General features: G+C 51.2%; 1 protein-coding gene across 3 annotated transcripts in view; it reads right to left on the reverse strand.

Moving 5' to 3' along the window:
- Positions 1-16,853, reverse strand: part of Trappc9 (trafficking protein particle complex subunit 9) — a 454,043-nt gene that overhangs the window by 23,958 nt on the left and 413,232 nt on the right. The window lies entirely within an intron of this gene.

Genomic DNA, 16,853 nt, shown 5'->3' on the forward strand with positions numbered 1-16,853 from the left:
ACAGGAGCTCTCACCATTTCTACTGCACACAGCTGGGAAACACTGGGTAGTTCTGCAGATACACTGGGTTGGAAAAGAAGTAAAATTGTCATTATCCTTGGAAGACTCAACCACTGACTTCCCAGACAACCCTGCAGAAACAGCTACTAGATCCAAGGATGTTTAGAAAGGTTATACAATAAAAGATCACTCTGTAAAAATCAATTGTATTTCCATATGCTGGCAACCATCCAACCCCACTGCAGTTACAGTTTAAAATATAGTATCACTTTTGGTGGCAAAACAAATATGAAATACTTAGCGGCAAGTCTGCTGGATGGACAAAGTCTATGTGGAAATCTACAAAACACTGCAGGGGGAATTAGAAACGGCCTGCCTAGGTGAAGAGACATATCTTGAGTGTGGTTGGAAAAACTCTGTACTAAAATGTTACTTCTCCCCAAACTGATCTATTATTCAACATGATTCCAATTAAAATTCTAGCAAGCTTTTTCCAAAGGTAGAACTGATTAGGAGATTCATATGGAAATACAAAAGACATCAAATTGCCAAAATGCCACCTGACTTCAAGAGTTCTCATACAACTACAGTAATTAAGGCTGTGGTATTAGTTTCCAGACAGAAAAACAGATCGATAAAACAGAATAAAGAGTCCAAAAATAGACCCATGAATAATTGTAGACAAATGTGGAAAGGCAATTCAATAAAAAAAAGGAGTATTTTCAACAAATGGTACTGTGACAATTGAATGTACATGTGCTAAAATGAATGCCAATTCATACTTCATATCATATATAAAAATTGACTCCAAAGGAATCAGAGACCAAGATAGAAAGTAAAACTGTTGGAAGAATATGCTGGAGAATCTTTGTGACCTTGAGCTAGGCCAAGATTTCTTAGATAGGATTCCAGAAGCACACCCCAAGAAAAGAGCTTGCTGAGCAAGATTTCAAAGTTAAACCCTTCTCCTCGCAAAAGACACTATCAGTTGAACAAAAAGACCAGTAGCCTGGGAGGAGGGACTTGAAAAATCCTAAATTGGATGAAGTACTTTTCTTTTTTCGATTTTTTTTTATTGTGAAAATACTGTACAGAGGGGTTACAATTACATGGGCAAGATAATGAGTACATTTCTTATCAAGCATTGTAGCCTCCTCCTTTGTTTCCCCTTCCCATTCCATCTTCCCCCGCTCCCCACCCCCCACCAAAGTTGTAAAGTTCGTTTTTAACATAACGACTTGTACATCTCATTGTTGCAATGGGTCCACCTGTATCCCTATTTAAATGATTTGTTTTTGCCCTTCCCCTCCACAAATTATACCAACATCAAATACAGTGAAAGCAGGGGTTATACCGTGGGGAGGGACATACAAAGCAACAAAGAAATCATCTTATAAATGTGTTAGAAATAATCGCATGAAAGAAAAAAACATTTGAATACATATCTTAGGGTTCATTTCCCTAACATCAACTTATCTGACCTTTTCTGCTTGACTCAGACATATACTAGTTATTGCAAATAAGGGAAACCATGGGATCTATGTTTCTTTGGGCCTGGCTTACTCCACTTAATATAATTTTTTCCAAGTCTTTCCATTTCCTAACAAATGGGGCAATGTCATTCTTTCTGATGGAAGCATAGAATTCCATTGTGTATAAGTACCACATTTTCTTGATCCATTCATTCATCTACTGAGGGGTATCTGGGTTGGTTCCATATCTTAGCTATGGTAAATAAGGCTGCAATAAACATAGTTGTGTTGGTAGCTTTAGTGTGGTCTTGTTTGTGAACATTTGGGTAAATGCCCAAAAGTGGGACTGCTGGGTCTATGTGGAGTCTTTTGAGGAACCTCCATACTGCTTTCCGAAGGGGTTGAACAAGTTTACACTCCCACCAACAATGTAGTAAGGTTCCCTTCTGTCCACATCCCCTCCAGCATCTTGTTATTAGAGTTCTTGATTATAGCCATTCTAACTGGGGTGAGGTGGTACCTCAATGTTGTTTTGATTTGCATTTCTTTTATGGCTAGGGAGGTTGAGCATTTCTTCATGTGTCTATTGGCCACTGATGAAGTACTTTTCTATACTCACATAAAGCATGAGATTTTACTAAAGATAACATGGAAGGCAAGTAAGTATCTGATAAGACTTAGCATCATCAGTCACTAGGGAAATGCAAATGACGAGACAGACACCGTATCACATCTACTAGAACAGCAAACATCTAGCGCTTCTCCCTCTGAGGTTGGGGAGCCTGGAACTCACACACTGGTGGGAATGTAAAGTAGGGGAACCACATGCATCCCAGAATAGTTTGGTTAGTTTCTTTAAAAAAATAAACACACTGCTATCATGTGACCCAATGACTGGGGTCCTAGGTAGTTCCTCCAAGTGAATGGAAACCAATGTCCACACAAAGACATTTATGCAAATGAGCATAATTTCACTTCCAATAGCCCCAAGCTAGGGAACAAATCAAATATCTATCAAGTGAGTGGAGGAGGGATATTATGATATGTTTTGGAATACTACTTGGGGACAATCGCAATAACTATGTGGCATGAGAGAAGCCGGTATAAAAAGGGTTATAGAGTAGGTAAATTCATTTATATGAAATGTAAACATAAAGCAGATCAGCAGTTAGCAGGGACAGGGCGATGTTACAAAGGATGAAGAAGAAACCTAGGGGACCAAGAGTTCATTATTATGACTTTGGGGCGGGTTCCACCGTCCTGGGAGCTTTTGTCAAAGCTTGTCAGGCTATACGCTCAAGCGACGTGTGTACTGATACATGTAGTTTAACTTCTCACGTGTCAGTCAGACCACAACCAAGCCTTCTAAAACTCTAGGTTGCCAAGCAGCAGGCACAACAGTGCTCACCTTCCTCCCAACCGATACCAGGGGGAGACCATGCCTTTCTAAGGCAGCAACTGGCAAGACTGGGTGAGCGCATCCATGCTGGTGATGAGGAAGTCTTGTCTGGAAGGCCCTGGGTGGCTGGGCCCTGCCAGGCGCGGGCAGGAGAGGCGGCGAGCAGGGCGGGCCAGGCCTGTTGGATGGGCAGCGCATCTTCAGTCTTGCCGCAGTCCGGGAACGGGCTTGGGATTCCTCCCAGGGCCTCACAGCACAGGCAGGTGTGGAGCAGTGGCCCAGAAGCCTTCCAGGCCTGTGCTCCGGACTGCCCGTCTCGGAGGGAGGGAGAGTGGGCCTTCTGGAAAAGCGCACAAGCTGGAGTAGGAACAGGGCAAGCCCAAGACAGATGCACCGTTTTTTTCTTTTTCTTTTTCTCAATTAGGCGAATTGCTAAAAATCCGTGGCTCTTCACTCTAAGTTGAGATTATCTTTCCAAGGTGACTCTGTTTCTTTCTCAGACTCCTCTGCCAGGCCGGGTGGTTCCGGTCTGTAGATCTGGCCAGTTTCTGTCTAGGGTTCACAGTCTGATCCAGGCGCTTCCCCAGCGGGGCGTGCTCCAAGCAGGGAGGCTTTGAGCAGCCTTAAACTTTGATTTCATCAGCAGCTTACCTGAGGGGAGAATCTAGACTTGGCCTCTTTCCAGGGGTGACAGTCAGGATGAAATAGGTCGGGTGTGACGACCTTGAAGTAGCGCCGAGGATGCTGGGAGAGCCAGGAGGCCTGTGGCCTGAAGCGGCTCCAGCTCTGCAGACCACCGAGGCCGGCCCACGGACCGCTCTCTGCTCCATCCCTCCCGCGTGGCCAGCGTGGCTGGTGCTTGCTGTGCAAGGGAGCGTGGTGGGTTAATTCTAGAACTTCACTTGCTTTCCTTTTCCCAAAGGGAGAAGGAGTGGGAACGAGCTTCTAAAAATAGCCTGGCCTGTCAAAACTGCTAAAGATCAGGCAGGGCAGACAGCATGCTTGTGGTGGCTCCACACGGGACTCTTCGGAGTCCACACCCCCAGCACAGCTGGCCGGGGCAGCCCCCTGTGCTGCCACCACCATGGCCACTTGGTGATGCCATCGGAAGCTGGCCCTGGGGACCCGGCAGGGCTTCGTGACGGCCGCCTCCAGGGCAGAAGGACGGGAACAGCTGCTCTACGTGCTTGCTACTCAGGACCTCGCTGGGACTGTACCTGCAGGGCGTAGGGGGGCTGGGAAAGTACCAAGGCCTCTGAGGGGCAGTTCCTCAGTGTGTCGCCAGGCCCCTCCGGCAGGTCCTGAGACCTGGGTCTGGCTGGGCTCCATCTACCACCAGCCTTCCTTTCCAGGCAGACATCGGCAGCCAAGGGAGCAGGATGAGAACGGGAGGACGCTCAGGGTATCCTAAAGCGGTGGAGGAAACCTGGCACCAGCCAACCCACCACACCTGACACTGCCTTCCTGGGGTCCCAGGAACAAACCCAGGTATCAGGGTCAGGTGAGCAGCCGCTACCACGATCTCCAGGCCATCAGGCAGGTGAGGGAGAAATGTCCAAACGGAAGCATCTCATTTTTTTTTTAAAGGTCAACAAACTAAGCACTGAATTTTTTCCCCCCTAATCTGAGAAACATTCTATGCACTAAGATGAAGCAACGCTGTGGGAACTAAGACATGGGTCTGCTAAAATCCACATACAAGGTAATCTGAGTATCCTGGTATTAGACAAATGCACAGAAACACCAGTCCGGAGCTCCCAGTATGGAAGGGGCTTCTGTCCATCTGCCATTTGCTCCTCAGGTTCTGGCCGCCATCTCCTTTCCTACAGAGCAGCACACAGCCAGCAGGAGCTGCTGGCTGCAGGTAGCAGAGCCCACGCCTGCCTCTCAGCACAGGGGCGGGGCGGGGGGCCGACTCTGCCCTGCCTCTGGGGAGCTGGGCAGCCAGGTGTGGAAGTCCTCACAGGTCCTCACAGGCCATCTTCAGACACCTGGTGGGGCCTGGTCTCATTACGCCGTGGGGCACAGCCACTTCACAATGGGGAGCCCTCCTTCTCGAGGGCTTGCTTTAGATCCAGCTCTTTTTTTGCGTGTATTGGTCATGGGGCTTGAATGCAGGTCCTGGGCGCTGTCCCTGTGCTCTTCAGCGCAAGGTGAGCACTCTACCACTTGAGCCACAGTGCCATTTCCGGTTTTCTAGTGGTTCATTGGAGATGAGAGTTTCACAGACTTCCCTGCCTGGGCTGGCTTTGAACCACAATCCTCAGATCTCAGCCTTGTGAGTAGCTAGGATGACACGTGCACGTGAGCCACCGGTGACTGGCTAGGTCCAGCTGTTTAAGGCTGCAGGCTCCCATGACTGGGTAAAGGACCAGTGGTCTGGACACCCATGCCCCTTCTAGGGTTGGGAGAACCTGACGCCACTTCTCACCCCACTGGTTAAGGGAAGTTTTGAGGGGCAGCTAGTGGAGCCCAGTGCCCAGGCCCTCTCCTCTGGCCATCCACACCCTCTGAGCGGTTGGCTCCTGCATCTCCTAGGTTGGGGTGAAGGGTAAGGATGCTTGAGACCCTGGAAGCTGCGTGCCAGGGGAGACAGCAAGAGAAGCCAGCTACTGAGGGGGGACGAGACAGGGGCCGCGCGGGGTAGAGACCTCCACCAGTGACCAGCATGCGTCCCTTTTGTTAACAGGCCCTGGCCAGAACGTTTGAAATCAGCAATCTGATAAGGGAGGAGGCCTCGCCGGCTGCTGCTCCCCAGTCCCCTCCACTCGCCCTCCCAACCTGTGCAGACGGCATTTGGAGTGGGTCGCCCTTTTCAGTAATGGGGTTATTTGGGGCCTGGCTGGGCTGGGGAACATTACGGGGTGCTGCTGCCCAACTGGAACAGCAGGTGTCTGTGGGTGCACCTGTGAAAAGCGCTCGCAGCACCATTTCTCCATCAGGACGCTCTCGCAGCAAGGACACCGGGGAAATTGAATCTTATCACTAATTAATGGCTTTAATGCCTGTGATTAGGCCTCAAAAACAGTCTATTTTCTGAAAGATAAGTTTATCCCTGTTTGAACAGGAACTTGAGCGCTCTGCTAACGCTGATGCCAGGGAGCATGGTTCTGCTAATCAGATTCAGAAGCTCTGAACCTGAACAGGCTGGTGTGAGAGCAGACAAGCCCATCGTGGGGCTCTGTTCTTCAGCAGGGAAGGATCCCCACTGCACCCCATGCCAACGACCAGGGAGGCCTGGGCCTGCTGACCGTCCACGCAGCAGCGTCCATCACCTGGGCTGAGTGGCTGAGAAGCCTGGATGGCATCCGGGGCTCTCTCTAGTCCTGCACCATCCCAAACCTTGGCACAGAGCTATGACTTAAGCACATGTGAAGAAGGAGCAGACCAGGGGACCAGTGGCTTAGGCTGCAGAGCTGCGGATGAGGCCTGTCCTTCCTCTTGCCCCCCCCCCCCCCATAACTTAAGGCATCACGTGACTCCAGTTGCAAGGAGCTGGTTCACGGCCAAGGGAATACCAGGTGCCCAATCATGCCCTCATCGCTGCTCACCTGCAGGTGAACATCCACAGCCCTGGGGGCACGTGTTGCGCAGTCTGGGGCCATGAAGACACTTTGGCTCTCCCCATGGGCCTCAGGGCCCTGGAGTAAGGCAGGTTTGGGCAGGAGAGGCAGCGAGGAGGGCATCTCTGTGTCTCTAGTATGGCAGGGAAGGTGTCCACTTTGGAATCAGACAGACTGCACGGGAGCCCTACCCCTACCACGTGAGCTCAGGATAACACGAGGGCGGGAGAGGCTGCAGAGATCCTGAAGGCAGGTGGCCTGGGGAGGCCTCTCTGCCGTCCCCCCTGCCCCCTTCACCTCCTCCCCCGGGCCTGCCTTGTATCTTGGCATGCAGTGCCATCAGTAGACTTTACTTTTGCCCTTACGGCTGGCACTCTACCACTTGAGCCCAGCCCCACATACACAGGACCACAGAAGGGATGGCACTGATCATAGTGCAGGGCACTCACAAACTGAGCTGTTGAAACCCCTCTAAGTATACTATACTCAGAGATAATATAAAATGTGACCTTGCACTTTAAAAACAAACATAAGGAAGACAGACTTCAGCTAGTGCTCTTTGCTGCTCAGTCTCCCCCGGCCTGGTGCATGCCGGGAGAACACCTTTGGTGTCCCCACTGTGTCCCCAGCACGGGTGTGCCCTGATGTCCACTGATGCACTCCGGGGAAGCAGCAGTGCTTCCCTCCACCGTGCCCACAGAGGCCACGCACCACTAATCTGCTCTAAGCAGCTTCCCCAGGTTTCCCGCCACAGACAAGAATACTTCCTGTTCAGATGATGTCCTATAAAGCTCTGGACTGGACTGGCCCATGGGTGCTTCTCAGATCCTTGACAGTGCTGAGGTCTGGTGCATCTTCCCAGAGGCCCTCCCACTCAGCATCCAAAGCAAGCTGGCAGAAAGTACCCCTGGCCCTGGCCTAGCTTTGGGTTAAACTTTGGGATCTGCAGGTGTGGCGCCTGTCTGGTGGTATCCGAGTGCAGAGTGGGGCAACTCCCTGGCTCTGCTTTCGGCCATTCCTTTTCAGGACCACTGATAGGCCATGGGCTTCTGTCTGGAAGGCTGTGGTGGCTGAGCATGCACCAGCCGGGCCTCCCACCCCTGAGAAGGGACAGATGCTAAAAACATTCAGACTCGGCAGGATGGCCCGCAGGAACTGCTTCAGATGCTACTGAAGCAGGGTCGATGGCCAAGAATCCCTGTACTTGTGAAGCTCCGTGTGGAGGAGGCTGTGCACATCATGAGTCACCTGACACCAGCTCTCCAGCCTGGGAAGACAAACCCAAGTCCCCTCCTAAACCTGGGGGAGGGATAAGGAATAAAAAAAGAGGACCCAACATTCATCTAGCACCTACCACATGGCAGACACTTGTCATACCTAGCTTGCTGCCCAGGAGGGCTCACAGGGGGACATAAGGTGACAGACAAGTCAAAATTTGACTACCACCAGGCACCGGTGGCTCCCACCTGTAATCCTAGCTACTCAGAAGGCTGTGGTCACAGCTGAAAACCAGTTCTATCAGGATAGTATGTGGAGCTCTTACTGTCAATTAATCACCAAAAAGCCAGACGTGGAGCTGGGGCTCAACTGGTAGAGTTTTGAGTAAAAAACAGCTAAGAGACAGCACCTAGGGCCTGAGTTCAAGCCTTAGCCCACCCCTTCCCGCCAACCCCTGCCTCTCTGTCTCTCTCTTTCTCTCTGTCTCCCCCTCCCCCCCCCCCCACACACACATGCGTATGCTGACTGTATCAAGCAGGGCTCTTTGTGACCAAGGCTTAGAGAGTTAAGCACCTCACTCGGGTCTCCAAGAGTCATGGTGGGGACAGGGCTCAGGTGCCCTCCTTTTTGAGGTCTGCAATCTGTCCTAACACCATTTGCCCAGCTTTTCCTGGATTCAGCCTCCAAACACTCCCTGAAAGATGATGCCCAGAGACCTCCCTTGGCCCGGCAGCCCGGGCCGCCATCCTCCAAACACAGCTTGTCCTCAGAGACACACGGGGCTTAATCGCTAGGCAATGTGCTGATAGGATCTGTGACCCAGGCTGGGCAGCGGGAGCAGGGGAGTCATCAGGACGCAGACATCTGATTAACAGTCATCATGCTTCCTTTTCAATTATCTGAGATGATCCCTAATCTAGCCTGAACCCCAGTGCACACGATGCACACGGGAGGGTCAGGACACGCTCCAGGGCAGGTGGGACACCAGCGGCAAGGCAGACCTCGGAACCTCAGCCGCTCACGGGCCAGTTACCGTGTGGACCTCGATCATCCATCCGCAGCATGGCAGGAGCACGGACGAGGACCCAGTGCACACGTACTCAGGGTCATCTGAGCACTGTGAGCAGGCACCAGGCAAACACAGAGAAGCCAGCACAGAGAAGGCAGCTGAGCTCCCGTTGTTGCCTTTAGGAGTCTGCTGCCCTTGGCAAGAGATGAAATGGGGCTAGAGGAACGAGGAGAGCGGGAGTCTTCCCTAGGACACTTCCTTTCTGCGCTACTCATAGACATACTCATAAAACTTGAATACACTTGAGTGAACCCATCCTGACCTGCACTGACTTGCGGCCCTGGGTAGGTTGCTCTGGGATGCTAGGCTCAGGCCTACATCCACAGATGCAGGCCCAACCCCAGAGTGATAGGGCGGGCTGCTGGCTCCAGCCTGGGCCCTTGGGTCTGGGCTGTGCTCTCGGCAACAGTGGGCACCAGTCACTCCCCAGTGACCATTTAAACTTTTTACCTGTTCCAGGCATGTCATATAAATGGAATCAGAAATAGGGAACTTTTGTCACTGGCTGCTGCTTCTCAGCATAATATGATGAAGGCCTGAGTCAGCCCTCCATCCCCTTCCACAGCAAGCGACATCACATGGTGTGTCTGTTGCACTCTGGTACCATGTCCACTTGCTGGCTATTATGAATAATGATGCTCTGGTCATTTGTGTACATGTTTTTTGTTTTTTTTTCTGGGTCCGGTTGTGGGGCCGGAACTCTGGGCCTGGGCGCTGTCCCTCAGCTCTTCAGCTCAAGGCTAGCACTCTACCACTTGAGCCACAGCGCCACTTCTGGCTTTTTTCTTTTTGCTTATGTGGTGCTGAGGAATCGACCCCAGGGCCTCATGCATGCAAGGCAAGCGCTCTACCACTGAGCCACCTTCCCAGCCCTCATGTACATGTTTTTGTGTGAAATGTGTTTGCAGTTCTCTTGGGTATATATTTAGGAGTAGGGCTGTGGCCTCTTTCATACTTATCTATGAAGAATTCCCATAGTGTCCTCCAAAGCCATGGCACCATCTTCCATTCCCACCAGTGCTGGATGAGGACTCACTTCCTCCACAAGGCCACGGACCCTTGTTAGGGTCTGTCTTTTGGATTGCAGCCATCTTAGTCAGTTAAAAGTGGTATCTCACTGCGGTTTTGATTTGCATTTTCCAAGTGACTAACAAATCATGTTGGATATCTTTCTACATGTTTTGTCATTTGCATGTCTCTCTGGAGAAATATTTAAGTTCTCTGCCCTTTTTGAAATTGGTTATTAATTTGATTGGCCTACAAGAATTCTTTATGTATTCTAAATAACACTCTAATCAGATATATGACTTGCAAACATTTTCTCCCATTCCACGGGTTATCTTTTCATTTTATTAATGATTTCCTTAGATGCACAAATGTTTTTAATTTTGATGAAGTCCAATTTTCCTATTTTTCTTTTTTATTTACACATTAGGTTCCTACCTAGGAACCAAATCCAAGGTCATGAAAATGTATTCCTATTTTCCTCTAAGTTTTGTCATTCTGGTTTTCAGATGTAGGTATTTGATTAACTTCACTCTGCATTTGGCTATCTACTTGTTCCAGCATTCTTTGCAGGAAATGTACTTCTTTATTAAATTGTCTTGGCACCTGTGTTGAAAATCAATTGACCATAAATGCAAGAGTTTATTTCTGGACACTCAATTTCATTACACTGATCTATTATGTCCATCCTTATGCCATTATCACCCCTGATATCTGCAGCTCTGTGTGGCAACCTGAAACTGGAAAGTATGACTTGTTCAACTTCGCTCAATATTATTTCAGCTATGCTCAGTTCCTTGAATTTCCACAAGAATTTTAGGATTAGTATGTTATTACTTTCTACCAAGAAGCCAGCTGGATTTCTGGCAGGGACTGAGTTGAGTCTGTAGATCAATTTGGAGAGTATTGACAGCCTAATAAAATGAAGCCTTCCACTCTATGAGCACAGGATGTCATTTTCCTTGTTTTTTTTTTTTTAATTCTCACTGTAGTCTTCAGTGTACAGATAAATTTTCTGTGTTAGCTTTATTCTTCTTTTATTCTTTTTTTCTGTTATTGTAGGTGGAATTGTTTTCTTAGTGTCATTTTGGTTGCTTATTGCTCATGTACAAAAATACGACTGACTTTTGTGTACCAATCTCAAATGGTAATAGAGACTTTCAAATGTAGCTGAGATGTAAAATTATTATTGTAATGTCCTAAAGAGAAGATTTTGAATCAGGTACAAGAGCTTGCACCTGTCATCCTATCTACTGAGAGACAGAGATGGGCAGGATTTTGGTTCTTGGCCAGTTCAGACAAAAGTTCATAAGACCCCCCTCCCCCACATTTCAACCAACAAATAAGTTGGGAGTGGTTCATACCTTACTACAAATAAATGCAAGACCCCATTCAAAATATAACTAAAAGCCACAAGGGATGCTAGGAGCATGGTTCAGGCAGTTGAGCAGCTGTCTAACAAGCACAAGGCCCTGAGTTCTGCGGTAGGGAGCGAGGAGTTCTGGAGACATGGAAAAGATGAGGCCTGAATTACAATGATTATTCCTGTTGGCTTATTGTCTGTTTTGTTGTTGTTTTCAAAGACAGCGTAATGGGGAGGAACGAGGTGTGACAAACTACTCTGGCTGGCAATGGTGCAGGCTGGTGCCCAGTGTCCATCTTCTGGAATGCAAGAACTCTGGGTCCTGGCCGTTGGGTCAGTGACAACATGGGAATATGGAATGGGACCCAAGCAGGACTCCAGGATCCATTTCCCAGGCTGCTATCATAGGGGACCACACACAGGGAGACTCGGAGCAACTGAATCAGGACCACGGCCCTTTCTCTCTCCAGGGCTGCCCTTTCTCTGGAGGCCCGGGGGGCGGGAATCTGTTCTTTGCATCTCCAGCTAGAGTGGTCACTGATTGCTAACCATACCGTACCCGTCTCTCCTCTGAGCTCACATGCTCTCCTTCTCTGCCTCCCTTTTAACCATATGTGTGAGTGTACCAAGAACTGCCCAGAGAATCCAGGACAATCTCAGCTCAAATTCCTTAGCTATTTACAATACAAGGCAGTAGTCACTGGTCCCAGGCGAGGACCGGGAGACGGTGGAGGATCCAAGTGAGGTGATATCATAGACACTCTGATAGCTACAGTCAGCAAACACCAACTCTCCTCCCTGAACCACCAACCTGGCCCCCATTAAAACTGGCTAAAGGACTGGAGATGTGGCTCAAGTGGTAGGGCAACCAACAGCAGTGAAAAAGCCAAGCAAGAGCTCAAGGCCCTGAGTTTGAGCTCTGATGCCAACATACACAATAAATACACACACACACACCCATGGAAATAGTGTGGGAAGCCGGGCTTGAAACATTTAGTATCTGCCTACGGTTTACTTTCTGTACCCTGGTACTCTTGTGGATTGTCGTGGACACAATGGACAACCCATGGCTAAAAGCAGAGCACACACTGTCCTCATGCATCCTACAAGAGCCAATGGATGAATAAAGGCAAGTGACAATCAATGGGCCATAGGGGCAGACTTCTGTGGACTGCTTTCCCTTGGTTTCCCGTGGTCCTGGGAAGACCACTGGACTCCAAGCCACCATTGATGACTGGGATCTCCAGGGTACAGGGTGAAAGGGAAAAGTCAAATGGGGGCTTGCTTCCCATCACAAAGATATGAAACAGCCAATTATTTGGCAGAAAACAGAGCCTGTACTAGCTCCAGTCTTACTGCAAGTCACATGCAACTTCATTTAAGTGTTGCAGGTTGGGTCCTTCCACTGGGACTGGAAAACCCAAGCACAAGGCTGCTGAGCACAGTGGAGAGGTGCCCTGCATGGGTAGGATTGAGCCCCACACCACAGGCGTGCAAAGCGCATGTGCTGGGGGGAGGGGCACCGCGGGAGCATTGGTGCCTAGCTGCTCCTCGCTCCCTCTTGGCTCAGTCCTCAGTGAAGTGAAGGGAGGAGGCGAAGACACTGAGCTCCAACAGGGAAACTGTGGAAGGCAGCAGTAGAGAGAGGGGTGCAGGGTCCCGGACAGAAAGCATCATAAATGTAGAGTTCTGGGGTTGCAGCCACAGGTGGGACCCCCCCAGAAGTCATGCTGACTTTTGTCAGCTCTGCCATGGAACCAACTTTCTCCAGAGCTGCTGCCCCCCCCAAAGAAGCACTCAAGAGCCTATTAGCTACTGAAGGGGATCTGTCGGGGACACAGATGCTAAGCTCAGGTTCTGTCTGTCCCAGAAGCAGGGGCTTCCTAAACCACGGTTGGTCTGCAGAGCCTGCCAGGGAGTCAGCACACAGAAGCCACCAGTGCCCCCTTCCGTGGCAGCAGAGACCTCTTCCACCCGGAAGCACGGAGCAGAGCCAGCTCCCCGGCACTGAGCTCGCCTGTGATCAGCTGCCCTGTAACTGCCTTGCTCGGGACTCGTTCCTCCTCTCCCTGCCCCACACCGCCCGGCTAGGGTCAGCCGCCATGTGCCAGGCACCCTCTCTGTGCCAGGTGGAGAGTTCGGGCGGTAATTTACCCTCCTGGTACCTGCCAGTGAATCACAGGACAGGAATGATGGGAGGAAACGTGGAGGTGGTTTTCAGTGAATTGGTTGGGGTGGAGGAGAGACGAGGAGAGTGCTGTGTTTTCAGGGGAGGCTCCTTGGAGACTGAGAACCCTGGCCCAGGAGGAGGCGCTGGGATCGGGTGTGGACAGTGCGATCAGGAGCAGGCCCTCTCTGTGGCTTCCTGACACAGATGTGGCCCTCTCTCCCGCGCCCCTTCTCAGAGCTCACGGTCTCACTGGGCTGCTTCACAGGGCCGCTGGCTGGGCTGGGTCTCGTTTCCAGCTTTCAACTGCCGTGGGGAGTGAAGCATAATGCAAGGGCCCATGGAGTTTTCAGTGCCATGTACTGTATGCCGAGTCTGTCGGTTCCCCAGTTTCCTTTCCCTGGGGCCCCAGGGCTACAAACACAGCCCATGGCGTTGGTGTTCCGATGGCCAACATGGCAGCGTGGCTCTTCCTGTGGTTTCTCACCACAGGCCCAGGGTCCAGGCAAACTCCCGCTGCCTGCAGTGCCTATCCTGGGCGGCCATGCCCCGGCACGTTCCACCAGGAGCTCACTCGGAGGAGGAGTCCTCAGGCTGGCCCAGAGCCTGAGCAAAGCATCTCTGAGCTGTGCGCTGGGGGAGGCAGCTAGAGAGGAGAGGCTGAGCCTCACCCCCGTCCTCCGAGGCCCCACACAGAGCCCTCTGGAGACGTCACTGCCTCGGCTTTTGGCGCAGATGCAGAGTACATGTCCCCAGTGCACAGGTCCCCTGACGGTCTCAGAGCGGTTATAGAGTCTAGGGGTGGCGGCGAGAGTGCGTTCAGGTTGCCTCCTGCTCTAGAATCTGAAAGCGCCAGGCTGTGCCTCGTCTGGCCTCCCGCAGAGCCCGGGGCATGGGGCAGGCGGAGCCGCGAGGCAGCCGCAGCCCCGGTGTCCTGTCCCCCCTCCACCCTCCACTCTGCGCTCTGTTCCTCCGCAGCGAGCCAGGGCCTCGGAGCCTCTGTCCTCTCACCCAGGGGGAAAACACTCCTGAGACCCCCGTCCGTGCCAGGGCCGGTACATGGCTCTTCCCGTGAGACAGGGTGAGCCTTCCCTGCTTTGCTAGGACAGTGAGCGAATGATTTCCGAGTCGTAGATATTTTAACAGATAAAACCTTTCCCAGTGCTGAGTCTGTGGGAGGGATGATGAAAGGAGGCCTGGCTAGGAGTGGAAGGGCTGCTAAGTCCTGACACGTGTGTGAAAGGTCCACTCTATCTTCGGAGGCTCCGTCCGCGGAGCTGTTATGATGTGTGGCCTGTCCTCCACAGAGCGGGAAGAATGGCTCAGCGCGTGCTCCGAGGGGTCACGACGCCCCCTCCAGACTGGCTGACCCTGTGCCTGTCAGTATCTCAGTTATGAAAGCCTGGCAGAAGCTAACCCACGACCATGCAAGGGCCCCGGGGGGTGTGCACACCACGTGGGAAGCCCTGCGCCCTCAGCAGGCCATCCGGGGGCTCCAGCGTGCAGCTCTGAGAACAGAGCATGAGCAGAAGCCGTTCAGACGAGACAGGTACACAGCAGAAACCCGACACAGCAGGTGTGAGTCCTGTGCTATCAGGGAGGAACCTGAGGCCCAGAGAGATGGACAACCTACAATTAAGGGGAGCAATGAATTGCTATCACTTTGGGGAGGGCATGGTACCTGCAGACAGCAGGGCAGAGCGGGTTTCCCTCCAATGTTAGTGGCAGTAGGGGTGCGGGCCCTCACTTTCCTTGGCTGATTCCTCACAGCCAAGGCCCTTGGCCACCCCAATGTCTCTACTTGGGAAGCTGAGAACATGATCTCAAAGGCCTATAGAACTAGCAGCAGCAACAGGGGCCAAACTCACATCAAACAGACTCAGGCTTTGCCTGCGATAGGCTGGCTCAGAAGATGTAACTCCCCGCATCCTGGAAGTGTCTTGGAAAGATGCAGGCAAAAGTTGGTCCCCTAGAGTTGGGGGTCATGAGCCCTGTGCACACAGGGGGTGGCGAGAGAAGTTGGAGGAGCAATGCTCAGATCGCAGGAAGATGGGCTCTGCTTGACTTTAAAAAAAAGTATAGAACTTTTTTGTTACAACTTGGAGGAGAGGGGAGTTGGGGTGGGGAATGGGAAAAAATGAGGAAGGAGGTAACACTTTTCAAAAAGAAATGTACTTCTTACCTGACTTATGTAATTGTAACCCCTCTCTATATCGCCTTTACAATAACAATAGTAATAATGATAATAAACGAACCCAAGCATGCCAGTGCACACCTACAATCCCAAAGTTAGCAGAGATGCTACTTGAAAAAATGCAAACTGAAAGCAGAGGGACAGGGGCATGGCTCAAGTAGCAGAATACTTGCCAAGCAAGTGGGAGGCCCTGAGCTTGGTCCCAAGTACCACACACACACAAATCATGTCCTTAATGAGGCACACTTCACCTACCCAACAAACCATCCACTCGTATGTAATTCAGTGTTTCAGCGTACTCACTACTTAATTCCCACTTCTTTGTTTTCCCCCAAAAGATTGCTCCTGTCCATTAGCAATCACCTCCCCCCACCCAGCCCTTCAGACAACTTTCCATCTCTATGATTTCCTTACTGTGGATGCTTCACGCAGATGGAAGCATAACACACAGAAGTTTCTGTCTAGCGTCAATGCAGTAGAATGCTTGAAAACGTTTACCAGCATTTTTACATACATCAATCAGTAAGTCAGCCCGCTTTTATGGCTGAAACAGTCTACTGCAGACACAGGTACCAGCCATCAGCTGATGGACATTTAACTCTACTGTGCCCACTTCTTGGCTGTTTGGGGAGCTTTTCTGTCAATGTGGCTTTGATGGCGCCAGGTAGGAAGGCCAGTGTGTCATGACACAGGGGTTATCCGGGCTGCTACTGGGTATGACTAAGGCTGCCATGAACATTCACGGTGGCTTCTGTGTGGACATCTGTTTTGACTCCCTTTGCCTAGGGCTGAGTGTGCCTGCCCTAATCTCTGTGTTCTCTCTACCTATATCCGATGGAAGCTCCAACCCAGACGGATCTGAGATTCTCTAGGGACTAAAGATTTTACTCCTGAAACACCTGATTTCATGACCTCCCTTCCCTTCTGTGCTACTCTTGCTCCACTTCGTACAAGAAGCAGAAGAGCCACCTGGAGGAGACAACATGGTGCCCAGGCTAACCAGCAGGGTGCCCAAGTGTGTGAGCAACATTTTGACTCAGTGGGCACCAAGGCTGGAGGGAAATAGCATCCTTTCAGCATACATGTGGGCTGGGCATGGGCCGAGCATCCTTGAAGCAGGTCTGGGGGCTGGGGTAGGCTGGGGAGAAGTGATCTTGAAGCTGAGGGATACAGGAAACTTCCCAGGAGCCAGCAGGTGATTTCTGGGCCAGAATGAAGTAACAATGAAGTCACTCCAAGCCGATGAGACATTCGGCACAAAGCGCACTGACAAATGAATCCTGGGCAGTCGCACTGACTTCAGGCTCTGTCGCATTAACTTCAGTCTCTGTCCCACTGCAGTGCAGGATGCAGGGCTGTGTCTGCCAGCTGGCGCCCAGGGCCTCTGCAGCCCAGTGCGGCTG

This window comes from Dipodomys spectabilis, unplaced genomic scaffold (genome assembly GCF_019054845.1).
Source record: "Dipodomys spectabilis isolate Male_0828 unplaced genomic scaffold, ASM1905484v1 ptg000264l, whole genome shotgun sequence".
Taxonomy (NCBI): Eukaryota; Metazoa; Chordata; class Mammalia; order Rodentia; family Heteromyidae; genus Dipodomys; species Dipodomys spectabilis.